A 16,124-nucleotide genomic window follows, 5' to 3' on the forward strand; every position below is an offset into this window, starting at 1 on the left:
CCAGCCCCTCTATTATACATTTTAAATGTTGACTTGCCTGTGTCTCCCAACAACCCCATGAGGAAGGTACTGCTGCCAATCAGTTGAAGGTTTTTTGCTCGATTCAGATGGAAATCGTGAACAGGAAAGCGCAGCTCTGTTAGTGATCCTGATGCCACTGAGTGACACCAGATAATACTGGGTGCCGTCAGTTGACACAGCTGGCTCCTGGTCACTGCCACTGCACCACTGCTGTCTGTTTCTGTCTGCTGCTGGCTTATGCCATTGGTCAGCCCTTCTGGGTGGTGGTTTCTGGTGCAGATCTTCATTGGCTGCTGGTCTCTGGATTTCTTCCAGATTAAGAGCCTGTAGCGCTCATTGCTCTTCCTTTTGAAATGACCACTCTGCCACACTACTCAGCATAAAAATCCCGAGTAAATTTATAGGACCTTCTCAGCCCACACTACCAGAAAAATAAATGATGAGCAGACTTACAGAACCACTGGAGCAAGTCTTTAACAGGTTCGGTATCCCACTAAGTCAGGATCCCACTTAGGGAATAGGGGGAGATGGGTATGTATAACAGAGGAAACCATGTTAGACTAATTCTAGAAATGTGAGAGGAGGCTGCTTATACAGACCTGTGATTGGTCCAATGGTAGGCCTGTGATTTGTTCAAATTTGGGTCTGCTGATTGATCTAAATGCAGACCTGTGATTGGTTCAAGTAAATGGGGCTCCAGGACAGTTCCAGCTGTCAGGGCTGTGATTCAATGAGGGGACAAGGCAATAAACGAGGGTTATTTGACCGACAGCTGTCGCATCTCTGTGTGGAATTCCAGGGTTGAAGCAGAGGAATCTTTAGAGGGCTAGCTGTGTTTATTATAGCCTACTAGGGTGTGGGGAGTTTGGGGAAGTTAATAATGGGCCCAAATTCCCTCTTCCTGATCTTAGCCACATTATTGTGCCACCTTCCTTCTTCAAAGAGGCAGCAGCAGTGTCTGAAGTAGTGGGGCTGGGCGAGGGGCAGAGGCTCACAGTGGAGCTTTACACCTGTATGAGTAGCCTGGAGGAGAGGGTCGGCTAAACAACCAGGGACGACACGGGCAAGTTGTCCCTCCATTGGAGGGATGGGGAAAGAAGAGTGAGCGGGAGGGGTGCAACAGCCTTTGGCCAAACCTCTCTCTGCCTTGGACAACACAAGAAAAGGGGAGCACCATGTGCCTCTGTATTTTAGTACCATACCCCATTTTATAGATGGGGTACGGAGAAGTTGAGTAACTTGCCCAAGGCCATAGATACAGTCAAAAGGGGAAGTCATTGCCAGGCAGGAGGCAGGAGGATCACAAGTTGGAGCCCAGCCTGGGCAACCTAGACCCTGACTCAAAATTGAAAATTTTTAAAAAGGGCTAGGGATGTAGCTCAGGGCAAAGGCCTTGGGTTCAATCCTGAAGGTTACCCAAAAAAAAAAGGAAGTGGGGAAGTTAGGATTCAAACCCAGACTGTGGATTCCAGAGTCCCTCTTCTTAACCATGAAACTATACAATGCCCTCAGTCCCTTATCTGAGTGGTGAGTGACCTGAGGTCGGATCTCTGGAAGGGGACTGGAGTATGGGGTAGCATAGCTGACTTGCGGTTAGGATGGGGAGGGGGGCTGGTGGAAAAAGGAGGGTCACTGCGCGTGTGACCTGGAAGGGTGCGTCCCCCTCCCTGTTCCTCCCTCTGTGCTGTTTCCATGGCAAGCAGCTCTTCTTCTGCCCTGCTGTTTCTTTTCTGGAGCCAGCAGACCAGGGGCTAGAACGTGAGCCAAAATAAACTTCTCCTCCCTAAAGTTTCGGGTGGTGGGTATTTTGTTCGAGAAACAAGGAAAGTGACTAAGACACCAGGTGTGTCTCATGTGTACACGTGCACGTGTGGGTGTGTGCGTGAGCAAACCCATGCACAGAGGGCCATGTACACAGGTAAAGGGGATGGGACTCTTTTCTCCTTGGCCCACCCCAGTTTACTTAGCCTGCCCCTCTTTACCAGAAAGAAATAGCCAGTGTATTTGTACATATCAAGAGACCTCTGGCACCTCCTCACATCCAGAGAGTTCAAAGCCTGCTCCCCATCTCAGCTCCTGTAGCCAGAGCTGCCAGGGAGAGACCTCAGTTAAAGACCACAGGGCTGGGGTCAGGAAAGGAGGCTGGGCCTGGTCTCTTACAAGGCTGCCGTTGGAATGAGGGAGTAAGAGGAGGACCAGGTCCTACCCTTCAGGGCAGTGCTGAGGCTTCTCTGTCCCCTCACTCTATCCCAAAGACAATGAGAACACAAGGAGTTCAGGAGAGGGATAATGGTACCTGGGAAAGCCTTGGGAGAGGAGTCTCAAGGTTTTCCCACCAGCCTGAAAGGCTGCTTTTGCAGAAGTAGACATAGATGTTTTACTAACCCAAAACATATGTACATTTAAATGTAAGAATGTGATTGATCCTTATGTACTGATCTAAAATGATCTCCCAGTAAACAAAGGAAATGGAAGAACAGCTTATACAATACAAGTTCAGGTATAAATCACCCCAAGCTACTAATGGGGGCTAACTGGGTGGGGAGGGTAAAGAAACTGGCACAAGGGAGAAAGGGGGCTCTCTTTTTTTGGGCTAAATAAGCTATAATGTTTGGGTGTCTTTACAAAAACATATATTTATAAATTGCTTGAGTAACTTTTTAAGCATTAAAACTTGAAAAAATATATTGATGGTGTTTGAACCTCTCCCTCAAAAACTAAGAATGGCTGAAAGAGTAAGAGGTTGAATGGTAAGCATAAAACTGCTTCCTATAATTGTCACCCTAATTTGTCCTAATTCTGCAGCACACACTGTGCAGAACTACATTGCTGAAATTGGGGGATGCATCTGCGGCCATATTACCCTGAACGCACCCGATCTCGTCTAAAGCTACGGGATGGAAAATTTCCCAGTGTACTCACACACCCTCCCTTTCCACAGCCAGAGCAGACAGTAATAGTTGCTAACAGATTCCCAAGTGATGCTGTTGCTTTCTACTCCAGGGACCATGTTCTGGGAATCACTGGCATTGAGTATAGCATTGTCCTGCTTCCCTGGACTGTGGGCTTTAAGGCTGGAGAGGACACCAGAAGCAAAGGTGCCCACCAGGTGGCTTCCGACCACGCTACTGCCTTGGCCTTCCTGGAGTGAGGCTGAGCAATTTGGAATTCAGGTTGGTTCAGCTGCAGGTCTTCCTGTGAGGCAGGTGGACAGGAAGGAGGGTTCTAATACGCCTTCCACCAAAGATATGAGCCTTTAAACTCAGTCTTACCCAGTCCCATAATTGTACCTATTAAAGGAAGTAAAATGTTCTTACTTAACAGCCATTTTCTAAGAATGGGCCTTACCAACCAGAGGGCTGCCTGGGTTTAGGGTGTTGCTAATGAGGTCAGGAATCAAAGCTGGAAGGTGAGGATAGAATAAAACTGAAGTGCTTTGAATGCATTTTAAAGAGAACTTGCATGTGTCTGTGAAAATCTAGGAGGGAGGAATCAGGGGCTAGTGAGTTGGGATTACTTGGGGAGAAGAAATAAAGGAAAAAAACCCAAACCCTGCCCTATCCCAGGCTACCCAATGGCCTGCTATCAAGGAGGGGTGTCTAGACTACCGAAATATGCACAGAGGAGTTTTGAACAGTTTGCTGAGAGATATATATGCAGTGTACATTCCTCTCATCACCCTGATGTAATGTTCAGTAAAATTTACATTTCTTCTTAGTATTTGATGTGTGAGTGGACTCCTTAGAAAACTCAGAGGCAACAAATTCTACATCTGATGCTGAATGATCCCAGAGACAGCTCCTACAGAAGGTAGAGTCAAGAGCTGGAGTCAAGGACACAAATGACCCTAGGTTTCCCTTGTTCAGAGCAAATAATTCTTGCCTAACTCCAATGCCCCGGCCCTCCAGGGCTCACAGATGCTAGTACCTGTCCTTCCGTCCCGGCCTTATTCATAGTTGGAAGAAGACTGAATTTTGGTATGTGTAGGAAAATGACTAAGATGTATTTTTCTGCCTAGAAGGGACTAGAGGTTGCCTCTCCTGGAAAGAAAGAGAAGAATATAACAGAAGCAATCCACCCTCTGGAGAAAAAGTAAGTAACGTCATAGCCCCAAGGTGAGTTATAAGAACAGACTGCCAGATGCCCAGGCTGGGAGAGCAGACCTGAGAAGAAGACACAGTAGCTATGCCCAGTGGGTCCAGGAAGGAGTAGGGGCCCTCTATTGGCAGAGGGGGTGCCAGGGTAGGCAGAGAAGTGGTGATGGATAGGTGATGAGCCTCTGCTTCTGTATCTGACTCTGGGTAATCCGGGAGCTAGAGCAACAAATGCAAGAAACCCTACTGTCTCTGTGCTACTGCTGAAGGACAATTTGGTCTCGTTGGTGGGAAAGAGGTTCCTGGGGAAAGACAGATGAGAAGGCTGGTAACAGTGCAGCCTGGAGGACCCAGGGAAAAAAGCCCCAAGGACAGAACTGGAAAGGAAAGGAGTGCAGTGGTCACAGGGTCAGTTTCTTGGTGGTGGTCTGAACAGGACACTGGGGCAGATGGGGGCTGATCTTTCCTTTCTCCGCTTCTTCCTCATTCTGTCCTTTGTTCCTGGCTGGCTACCAGGTGTGTGGCCTCAAAAACGTAGGACCCTTAGGTCCTCTTTGCAAGAGACAGCTCGAAGGCTCTCCTTAGCCACCCAGCTGTTCCCTCCCAGGTCATCCCACCCAAAGCAGCAGCAGAGACAGCAGCTGCTGATAAGAACTCTGTAGCTGCAAGACACCAACATGGGCTTGTGATTTCCGATTCAGTTAGGCCCAAGCTGATAAGCAGAGGGGACTGTCCGTGAGGGCCATGCTGCCCGGCCACCGCTGACGTCTGAGCTTGCAGGGGCTGAGGTGTTGGTCCTTTATTGTGTCCTTTGCTTATTCATTTATTCATTCATTCATTTGCTTTATTTAATGAGCTGAGCATTCTCATAATGTTCTCTTATATCATGAGGGGGAGAATAATGAGTAAACCCTGGCCACTGCCCTCCCAGAACTTATTAAGGGGACAGAGGCAATACCAGGGAGGCATGTGATATAAGTAACTCCAATTAACATGCAAGAGAGAGTGTGAGTCCAGTCACAGGAAGGGGACAGAAAAGGGAGAGAGCTGGGGGAGGGAGGCGGAGCAGTGCAGTAAATGACTTGCATTTCTGGACTTGCTTGGTTTTTTTTTTTTTTTTTGGTACCAGCAATTGAACTCACAATCTTGTGCTTGCCAGGCAGGCACTGTGCTGCTGAGCTATATCCCTGGCCTCTGGACTTGTTTTCTCAAGTGGCTTCCTCTGCAAAGTGAGAGGTCGGAATGAATCTAGTCAAGGCCCTACAGGCAAGATCAGTGACGTCAAAGCTCAGAGCACTTTCATTGCAAGTGACAGGACCCCAGTTCAAACAGGCTTAATCCAAAAAAGATGGGGAATTTATTGGATCATATAGTTCATGTAGTTGATTGATTCAAAAATAGATTAGGCGACAGGGTTTTGGGTACAGCTGAATCCAGGCATTCAAATCATGCTGTCAGCAGTCGTCTCTCTCTCCAGACCCATTGGCATATTAGGCCCTAACAGGATGAACATGTGGAGTGTAACTTTTTCAAATTTCTAGAAATGTTTTGGCAACAGCCTCGTCTTCCAGAATCTTCACTGTCCTTGCCAAATTGTTGATATCCTGGATCATCAACTCCCTTTGACACTTTCCTCCCCCAGCTTTTCTTCCTGCTTCTTTGACTAGTTTTGTTGCTCTTCCTCACTGGGTGAAGGATGACAAAGGGTGAGCTAGAAGAAGGTTTCAGCAGAGAATCCCCCAGCCTGGACTGTTAAACTACACTACTTCCTGGAGGAGCTGAAACACGAGATTGGAGGTTAAGGAGAGACTGGATCATGAAGGACCTTGTAAGTTTCACTAAGGAGTTAGTCACACCCTTGAAAGGAAGAGGGAGCCATTGCAGGTTGTAGCAGGTGTGTAGATTTGCCTTCCACTAGCAGAAAGAGACCCTTAGCTGTGGCAGAGAGCAGGATTAGAGGGAGACCTTGGGCTCTTGCCATGTTTCAGGAGAAAGAGCACAGTGGCCTTATGAGGCAATGACAGCCACAGGGGTGGGAAGAAGTGGACCATTCATGAAATAGCGACAGGACTTGGCGCAGTTTAGATGCAGCAGGTGAGGAAGGGGGAGGTTTCTGTTTTGAAGTGAGAAACAGTGGTCTATGTGGGGGGAAATGGTGAGCTTGGCTAGTGTTTCTTGGGTCAGAGGTGCTTGGGGGACATTTGGCAGTTGATGTCTGGGGTAGGGGGTGGTTGGCAAGTCTGGAGCTCGGGAGTGAGGAGAGAGGTCAGGGCTCCTTTACCACCGCCATGTCAGCACCGAGGAGCTGCCCCATCCTGCCTGATGGGGTCTGTTGCACCAGATCAGAATACAGAACCTCCAGTGACTGCGGGTGACCACAGAGTCTTCTTTAGAAAGCAGCCTCACAGCAGGATGTGTCTGGGAGGAGTTCTGAGGGCCGCTGGAAGGGGAAGGAAGGGGAGGGACAGCACTGGCCTGTGAAACACTGGGCTCTTCTCTGCAGATCTGGAGCCAACAGTCAGGCCTAAAGACCCTTGCTGGGGCTCCTCTCAGACATCTGGCTTCCTGGGTTGCTGGTCTTTCAGGGCAGGACTGAGGGGAGCTCATCTGCCAGAAGATTTGGGGAGCTGGGGATCTGTAGCCAAGCCAAGGTAGGTGCTGGCCGGGTGCTGGTCTCTAGGGAGGGATCCAGGAGAAACTGAGCAGAGGCAAGAGCCAACAGAGTGGGTGGGGAGGAGGGACACCAGAGGGAGAGCCTCTAAGGAGCTGGAGCCGGGACATCCCCGGCTCTTAGGAATGCAAGTCTGGGGTTGCTGAAACCAGTCTTTCTGAGCAGGGTTACCCAAAGGCAGCAGCTCCTAGGACCATTTGGCATGGTTATGATTGCTCAATCCACCTTTGTACAATAAAAGGATGCGGGGCCCTGTAAGGGAACCTCCCTTTGTTCTCCTTGAATGCTATACATGCCAGCGCTAAGAAGGCTAACGATCTAGGCCCCTGATGTAGCATACCTTCCTTATCCTATTTGATTCTCACTAACAATTGGAAGTTGGCTGGATATGTGTTTTCATGCCTATTGTATAGGTCAGGAGACTTGAGGCTTAGAGAGGCAAAGCAACTTGGCAGAGATTGCAGGGTGAGTAGGATAGCAGGACTCAAAGTGCATCACCTGGACCCTTGTCTATGACCCTTCTGGGACACTGTCTGTCCATCCCTCCCCTGGGTCACACTGGTCTGGCTGATTCTGTCTATGCCTAGGGCCCCAGCAGCTTCCCTGTGTACAGAGAGTGGCAGAGGGTCATAGACAAGGGTCCAGGTGATGCACTTTGAGTCCTGCTATTCTACTCACCCTGCAATCACAGACGGTCTTGGGAGCACAGGCACGGCCGTGAGTGTCTGACAGAGAAAGTAAAGTGCCCTGGGGTGCCCAGGGAGATAGGCTGTGTGGCTGGAGTGGGAGAGAGACATCTTGGTGCGGGATCAGGGAGAGCTCTGGGGACAGTGGCTCCTGAGCTGAGGCTTCAGGGAGCGGAGGGCCTGGCATGCCAAAAGGAGGCAGCAGGCATCCCAGTGGAGGGGAGCAGGGCACCCAAACCCAGAGGCAGGAAAGGAGGTGCACAAGGCAGGACCAGGGATGGACAGCGCGAGGCTCCTTTTGTCTGCTAAAGTGTAGAGTTTGGGGAGCACTTTCAGGCATGAGCCTGCCTATCCCTTCATTAGCCCTGGATGGTTTTCAAATAGTACCTCCTTTAGTCCTCCTGACAGCGCTATGAGATAGACGCTGCTCTCAGGTTTGCTTTACAGATAGGGAAACAAGGCACAAAGGTGTCAAGCAACTGGCCCAAGAGACTCTAGCAACAAAGCAGACCGGAACCCAGGCAGGGTGGCAGGGGACCCTGTGCCACGCTGTCTCTCAGGCGGGCTTGCTCTGTTGCCCTCCCGTGCTGTCTCCTGAGAGCACCCTGGCTGGCGTGAGGGACGGGAATTCTAGGATGTCCCCCTGCCATCCCGTGGGGCTCCTGCCCCAGGGAACAATGCTTCCCATCTCCATGGTTCCTTCCCTCCAGGTGTTTCCTTCCCTGCCAGGGGCAGGCTTAGCTGAGAAAACCAAGGCCGCCAGGAAAGCAGGGCTCCGGCTCCCCATCCCCAGCAACCTGTGAATCCTCCTAGGCCTCCTGGGGTGAGCCTGAAACTGAGAGCTCTGCCTCCCACTGCCTCTCACTGGGGCTTCATGAATCCCACACTCTCTACCCTGGGTCTGGCCAGGCTGGTCTGCCCTGGAGCCCTGGAGTGAGGCCATTCTGTGGCGGGGAAAGAAAGGAGAGAACCTATGCGGAGGTGAAAGAGGCAGATGAAAGCGATGCAGACCATGCAGAGCTGACCAGAGCAGACGTCTCTGCTGAGTGGTGGGCAGGACAGGAGGGAGGCCGGGGAGCAGGCCCGGAAGCTCCCTGACTTTTCTTCTCTGGATTGCTCCTGCAGGTGTGGCCACAAGGAAACAGGGTGTTGGGGGTGTCCTTCTGTCTGAACAGCTGCCCTGAGAGCAGGAATGGGGTTCTAGGGAGGGCAGGGAATTGTCAGGCCTGGATTCTTCAGACCTGAAACAGGGATCCTGAGCCAGGCCTCTTCAGATCTGCCTCCAAGTCCTCTTTCTTCAGTCTCCATGGAGCCAGGAAGTGGTCCCCACGTGTCACGTGACAAGTACAGGTGTGAACTCCTTGGGACCATTTTACCCACAAGGGAGTGACCCACTCTGTGTGCATCTGCCCTGAGTACGAGTCGTGGCTAAGGTTCTGAATTTCAGGAAGGATGTTCTCTGAATCCCTGTCCATTCTTTCATTTCTTCATTCTTTGTCTCTAATATCATCCCTCTGTCAAAAATTATGAAGGATCTTCTTGTCCTACGTAAAACTAGCAAGTTAACCTGCCCCAGTCTGTAGATTCAGGCAGAGGACACAAGACTGTAGAGATGAAGGACTTTATTACTCCCTGCACAATGAGCACCACGAGTGTCATGTTTGTAGGTTTCTCTGGTCACCCAAATCCCACGTGGCAGCATGGAGCCAGCCCACATGGGAGATGGGCACCACAGCAGAGGATCTCTAAGCTTAGGAAACCCTGGGCTCTCACCTGTCGACATCCCTGTTATGATGGACAGCAAATAAATCTGCCCTCTGCACTGGAGGGAGACACTCTCTGTCTTCCAAGGCTGTCTGCTACACAAATATTCCTAAAGAGATGGTTTCAAAGAAAGCCCCCTAGACGAGCACAACTTCCGCTTCTCTCACTTCATTCACCCTGAGACACACTCCCACATCAAGACTACGTCTCTGCTATTTTCTTTGCGGGGGATATTTCTCCTGCAGGTGTGGTGCGGCTCTCCCTCGCCTCTTTCATGTTTGTACACAGAGTCACATTCCCCCACCCCCGGCAGACATCACCTTTTAAAATCATGCACACTGGTGAGGGGAGAGATGTTGGTTGAAGGGTACAAAATTTCATTTAGGAAGAATAAGAAGTTATTTGAGATATTTTGCACAGCATGGCGACCATAGTAATAGCTATGTCAGACGAGATCGGGCGTGTTCAGGGTGGTATGGCCATAGACAATAACTATGTCTTGTATACATATGGTCCCTGATTTATGATGACTCAACTTAGGCTATTTTAGCTTTACAACAATGCCAAAGCATACCCACACAAGTGCTCTGGTTATCACTTTTGGGACAATGTTGAGTTCCCTGAGATATTCAACACCTTACTATAGAATTGGCTTTGTGTTGCAGGATTCTGCCCAAATTCAGGCTAATTCAAGAGTTCTAGGCTAAGGCACAATGCTTGGTAGGTTAAATGTATTAAATGCATTGGCAACTTACGATACATTCACACTTAAGGATTTATCAGGATGTAACCTCTCTGTAAACTGATAAGCATCTGCATTTAAAAATTGCAGTGAGAATACATTTCAAATGTTCTCACCACAAAAAATTTTAAGCAATGATGCATGCCCATCTGTAATCCCAGTACTTTGTAGGCTGAGGAAGGAGAATCATGAGTTTAAGGCCAGGTGGATCAAAGAGTGAGACCCTGTCTCAAAAAAAAAAAAAAAAAAAAAAAAAAGAGTTAAGTAAAGTGATGAATATGTTAATTAGCTTGATTTAATAATTCCACACTGTATACATATATTATAATGTTACTTTGTACCCCATAAATATACACAAAAAATTTTAAAATATAAAATAAACCCCAAACATCCCCCCCAACTCTAGAACTTCTCATTCCCCTTCCCAACTTATTTTAATAGCATTTGTCATCATCTAATATACAATTTAAATATTTGGTTTACTCTCTATTCCCTCCCTTCCCACTACATACCCACTACCATGTGTGCGACCTTTGAGAACAGGCATTCGTGTCTGTCTTTATATCCCCAAGTCTAGAGCCATGTCTAGCATATAGAAAGGGCTCACTCAATATTTGTTGAATGAATAGGTGAATTCATCTACTTGTTTAGTCTTCAGGTGGAAACCTGCCTTTGCTACCATTCTCTGCTGTACAGCTTCTGGCATACGGCTGAGAGCTATCGTGTAAGTGAGCTGGTGAATGAATGGTGCAGGTAGTATAAGGTGAGAGGACAGAGTGCTGGCCACAGTCCCTGGTAGCTGGCGTTCACCCCCATGCCTGCTTCGGGGCTTCTTCCTGGCCATGGACGGAGGCCAATGCTTGCTTTCCTGTGATGCTGCCGTCCTGTGGTTCCTGGGGCACCTGGGAGAGGTAGGATATGTGGATAGGCTGCAACAGGCCGTGTGATTGGTCAGTGCCTTGCACATCCTCAGGCAGCACAAAAGACATTGTAGCCTGAGTTATCCAGGATGGGGCCTGAGACAGATCAGCCGCCACAGGTGACAGAACGGCCACCAGCTGAGTATGGCAACACACAGCGTCCTTCTCACCATGGTTCTGACTCCCTCCTTCCTATGGGACTGCTGTCTCCTTAGCCAGGATGCTGAGCACCAACATGCTTGCAAGCTGTTTTGCACTGGCTGTACTAACTGTGCCAAGCAGCCTTGGGTCCATCCTCTAACTGGGGAGTGGCTTGGGGACAGAGACCCTGTCTTGCCTTCTTATGTGCACCCAGCATTCGTTCATTCAATAATGTTTATTGAGAGTTTCTTGTGTGGCACAGACAGTGTCAGGGAATGGAGTTACAACAGTGCACAAAGCAGAATCCTTGTCTGCATTGCCTTTATGGAGTTGCATTCAAGTGGGGGCAACCAGTCAGTCAACAAACATAATATAATGCTTCAGATGCACTGGAAAAGTAGAAAGATGGACTATAAATGTTTGTTGAATGACTTATAGGGCTCCATGGACACCCCTAAATGCCCGGCTCCTATCAGGTATTCTATAATTAACTCTTCACTTTGAGAAGTAGGACTTGAACCATAATATAACTTTCAATTGGCCAGTGTGTCTGCCTTCAAAAGCCCAGCAGGTAGCATAAATTGAGACACAGACAAGACCACAGTGTTCATGGGCACCAACACAGCTCTGTGTTGTGGATACAGAGGATGAGACCTGGGGTTCCTATAGCTTCTCAACAGGGGCCCCTGTTCTTCAGTGATTATTACCATGTGGAACTGTGGGCCCAGGGTTGCCCAGCCTTCCAGTTATTTTAAATAAAGTCTCAAATTTTGATTTGTAAGTGAAATCTGACTTTTAAATTTTTGGCCACAGATTTGGGTGTCCACAATCTGCAGGGTTCTCCTAGGGAAACAGAGGGACCAGAGGACAGGAGGAAGGATGCTTGTGTTTGCCTATACAGCCACGGGGATTTTTAGGGTTTTACCATACACATGGCTTTTAAAGTGCATTTTAACTTTGTGCTCAGCAGAGTGCAGTCTCCAGGGCTCCCCCATGCAAATCTGTGAACTAGGAAGTCTTATGATTGTATTAGTCAGGGTGTTCCAGGGCAACAGCTCCAGGAGAAGATATAGAGATTACAGAGGCTGAGAAGGCCCCAGACAGCTCATCATGTAGTTCTAGCGCAAGTCCAAAGGCCTAAGAACCAGAAGAGCCAGTGCTGTGAGATTCCCTCTGTGGCTGAAGGCCTAGGAGCCAGAGCACTGATGCCCCAGAGCAGGGAAAGAGAAAAGCTAACAGAGAGAACAAGTTCACCCTACCTCTGCCTTTTCATCTGCTCAGACTCTCAAAGGGTTGGATGGTGCCCACCCATGGTAGCGAGGCAGAGCCTCTTTAGTCAGTCCCTAACACCAATGCTAATTTCTCCTAAAGACTCTGCTAGGATTTGGATGCTGAATGTACCCCAAAGGCCCAAGGGATAAAGGCCTGGTCCCTGGGGTGGCACTGCTGAGAGGTGGTAGGGCTCAGTAGGAGTTCTTGTGGTCACTGTGGGTGTACCCTTGAAAGGGACTGTGGAACCCTGGCCCCTTCCTCTTTCTCTTTTGTTCCCTGGCCTGTGAAGTAAGTGGGTTTGCTCCACTCTGTGTTCCTGCCATGATGTGCTGCCTCACCATAGGCTCTAACCAAAGGGTCATGGAGGAGTGAAGCTTCCAAAATGGTGAGATAGAATAAACTTATCCTTTTATAAGTTAATTATCTCAGGTATTTCACTATAGTAATGGAATGCAGACTAACACACAACTGCCCAGACATGCCCAGAAAGAGTGTATTATCAGGTATCTGGGCATTTCCTCGGCCCAATCAAGTTGACACATGAAGTTACCCATCACAGCCAGGTGTGATGCTGCACACTTATAATTCCAGCTTCTTGGGAGGCTTAGTCAGGAGGATGGCAAGTTTGAGATCAACCAGGGCAACTTAGCAACTTAGGGAGGCCATATCTCAAAATAAAAAAAAGAAATGACTGGGGATGTAGGTTAGTAGTAGAGTACCCTTGTGTTAAATCCCTAGTATCTCACACACAGACACACACACAAACCATCACCAGCATGCTGTAGATATCAGGTCTGTGAAGCATTTTCAGTATCTTAATGGTGGGCCAAAAGTGTGCAAGGCCTGTACCAAAACTCTTGGGCAAGTACAGCCACACTGTGTGTAATAAACAGTTACAGGCTGGTAGACCAATATCCCCTAAGGCCGTGACTCATTGACTTACCTATAGAGTCTCAGGTCTTCCACCTGGATAGTGTTCCATCTTTGATCTACTCAGCAACCTCACGTAGCCAAAACACTGCCAGGAACTAAGAATAGAGCCCAAGGGCCCTAAACCCCACCCTACCTCAACCTGCCAATAGATGCTCTGAGTCCAGGCATGGAAGTTATATGCTGTTTTTGAGGTTGGTTTCTCAGGCTTCAGTTCTGTATTTCACATTCAAGATGATCGTGTATGTTTATCTGGCTTCCCAGCCTTTGGCCGGTTGGCAGCTAGGATGAAGAGCAGAGATGTTTGAGGCAGGGCTGCAGGCAGTTCAGACTGTACTTTGTCCAAATCAGAAAGGGTCACCCTCTGCACAGACAGACTGCAGCAAGTGTCTCTTTGGATGGGTGAATTACAAAACCTCACCCCCCTCCCCTCCGCTGGCTGGGTCAATTACAAAAGGGCCAGTGGAGCGCTGGGCTGGGCAGGAGCTCCCACACGATCCCTATGTGCAGGGTGCAGTCAGCACTGCTGAAGTGAGGATTCAAATACTAGAGGTGAAAGAGTGGGAGTCATTCCATGGCAGATGGCACCTGTCCTCCCCTACGAACGGTTCTGCAGTCTTCACTGTATATGGATGCACCATCCACCAGCTCCCATGAAGATCCTGTGGGGAAACATTCAGAGGCATGGTTTGGTGTTGGAGAGGATGAGCTTTATTCCGCTTCTCATTCTGGAAGTGAAGACAAATGAGAAACCGATGTGTTTTGAGAACAAACTGGGTTCTGCTTGTTTCCATTTCCTGTCTCCATGCAAGCTGGCCCCTTGTGGTCAACAGCCCCAAAGGACAGGAAATAAGACTGCAGAGGTCCACCGTGGGAGGGGCAAGCAAGCAGCACACAGCTTCCCAGCACCTGCACAAACATATACAAGTGCTGAGGAAATGTTTGATGAGTAAGGGAGTGAATGAATGGCCAAATGAATGCACCAATCAGGAGGCTTTCTGAAAAATCAGAAGCCCTTATAACAGTGATTGTTGAGGCTTTTTACAATTTTAAGTGCAACTGAAAATTAGCTCAGAAACATCTTCACCAGTCCCCAGTAGCTGCTTAGCTATACACCTCTTTTTGTCTTTATCTGTCTGATCCCACCTGTTTAGAAATTTACTTGTGTATTCATTAGGCAGAGGGGGCTTTGTGAGGTTTGGAGGGGAGGGAGGACGGGAGATTGCAGAAGGCAATCTCAGGTTGAGACTTGAGCTCTAGCCCTGCTCCATTATTCAGGGGCCGTGTGACTTTTGGCAAGATTTCCCCCACCCCACCCCCGTCTTCATTCATCAAATGTGTGAAAAGTGTGCTCGCTGTCTCCCAGGAGCCAGTGCTGCCCTTGGTCCTGGGCACGCTGTGCAAACAAGACACAGCAGGACTCAGTGTTGACAGAGAGCAAATTCTAATCATTAGTCAAGAAAACTTATCAGGACCCAGAACAATTCCCAGTACTGACCAAGGCTGAGAATGAAATCAAAGCAAAGCAAGAGCATGCATGACTGCAAAGGCTATTTTTGGATGGGGCGGTCAGGAAAGGCCATTCTGAGGAAGGGACAGTTAAAATGAGACCTGAATGTTGTGAAGGAGACAGCGGTGGGGAAAGTTGGGGGACAGTGCTCCAGGCAGAGGCATGCTGAGCTTGACAAGCTGCTGCGCCCCAGTGAGGACAGCCTGGGGAATGAGAGGGTGAGCAAGATGCAATGAGGCTGGACAGAGGCATCAGGGCCACATCAGGCCAGCTTGCAGGTAGGATGAGAGGCATGCTCTTTACTAGAAGACCAAGAGAACCTATTGGAGGGCTTTAATCAGAGAATGGGTTTCAGGAGAAAAAAAACAAGGTGCACAACCTACTGGGGGCCCTGCCGCCATCTAAGCAAGAGATGATGGTGTCCCGACACAGTGAGTTGGAGTAAGGTTGCATCATTCCTCACATCCCCAGAGGTAACAGAGGAGGACCTGGGAACCCTGGCTTCCTAGGTCCTATGGGAAAAGCTCCTCTTGGCCTCCCTCCCCAGTACTGTATGTGGGGTTATGACCTAACTCTGCCCTGTGCCCAGCTGCCTGTGGGGACTCTGATCGTACTACGTGGCCATTTTCAGCTCCTTTACTGAGACTGGGAATGCCCCAAGTTAACCACAGTCTCTCACTCATGGTCAGATTTTCACAGTTCATTGCTTTTCTCTCTTTTTTTTCTTTTTTTGCAATAGAGTCTCACTATGTTGCCCAGGCTGGTCTTTAAGTCCTGGGATCAAGTGATCAGCCTTTGAGTAGATGGGACTACGAGTGTACACGACCACACCTGGTCCAGGAAGCATGTTAGAAGAGAACAGCATGAGTGGTTGACACTTTGCTCTCTTCAGTAGACTTTTGGTCATTCAGTGTTTCACTTTCTACGTGGTGCTTTGAGAAAGAGGGGAGGTTAAAGCTCAGAGAGGTGTGTGATGACCTCCCAGGCCAATGCTGGGAGAACTGGACTTGAGCTCAATTCTTGGGCTTTCAGCCCCACAGCATGGCAAAGCCCAGCCTTCCAGCTCAGCAGTCTCTGCAGCCCAGAAAGGAAGAAAGTAATGATTACTTTAAAAGATTTGATTTTTGTTCAGATTTTAAATTACATAGCACAATGCAGTGTCATTGTTCTTAAATTGGGTAGGTGGGCTCACGGGAGCTCATTTTCATTATACCTCATAGCCTGCATAGATGTTAGCTCTCTTGTGTGTGCCATCCACTGCGTGGTAAAAAGAGAGTCAAATGTACTTACTATTAAGTAATCAAAAATGTAGAAATGTATTAAAATAAAAATTATCTGTAACCCTACAGTGTATAAGCAAGCAATGTCACTTT

The 16,124-nt window shown here is 48.7% G+C and overlaps 1 protein-coding gene across 2 annotated transcripts in view; it reads left to right on the forward strand.

The window, feature by feature from the left end:
* The first annotated feature begins 5,879 nt into the window (after positions 1–5,879).
* Positions 5,880–16,124, forward strand: part of Pik3r6 (phosphoinositide-3-kinase, regulatory subunit 6) — a 53,396-nt gene continuing 43,151 nt past the window's right edge. Inside the window, exons 1-2 of one of the 2 annotated variants that reach the window (XM_013522213.1) lie at positions 5,880–5,943; positions 6,619–6,766. The gene's annotated coding sequence lies outside the window, so the exon portion shown is untranslated. Of the gene's footprint in view, positions 5,944–6,561; positions 6,767–16,124 lie in introns of those variants that run through there. The other variant, XM_005399389.2, reaches the window with a different exon arrangement.

This window comes from Chinchilla lanigera, unplaced genomic scaffold (genome assembly GCF_000276665.1).
Source record: "Chinchilla lanigera isolate Chin_1 unplaced genomic scaffold, ChiLan1.0 scaffold00066, whole genome shotgun sequence".
Lineage (NCBI taxonomy): Eukaryota > Metazoa > Chordata > Mammalia > Rodentia > Chinchillidae > Chinchilla > Chinchilla lanigera.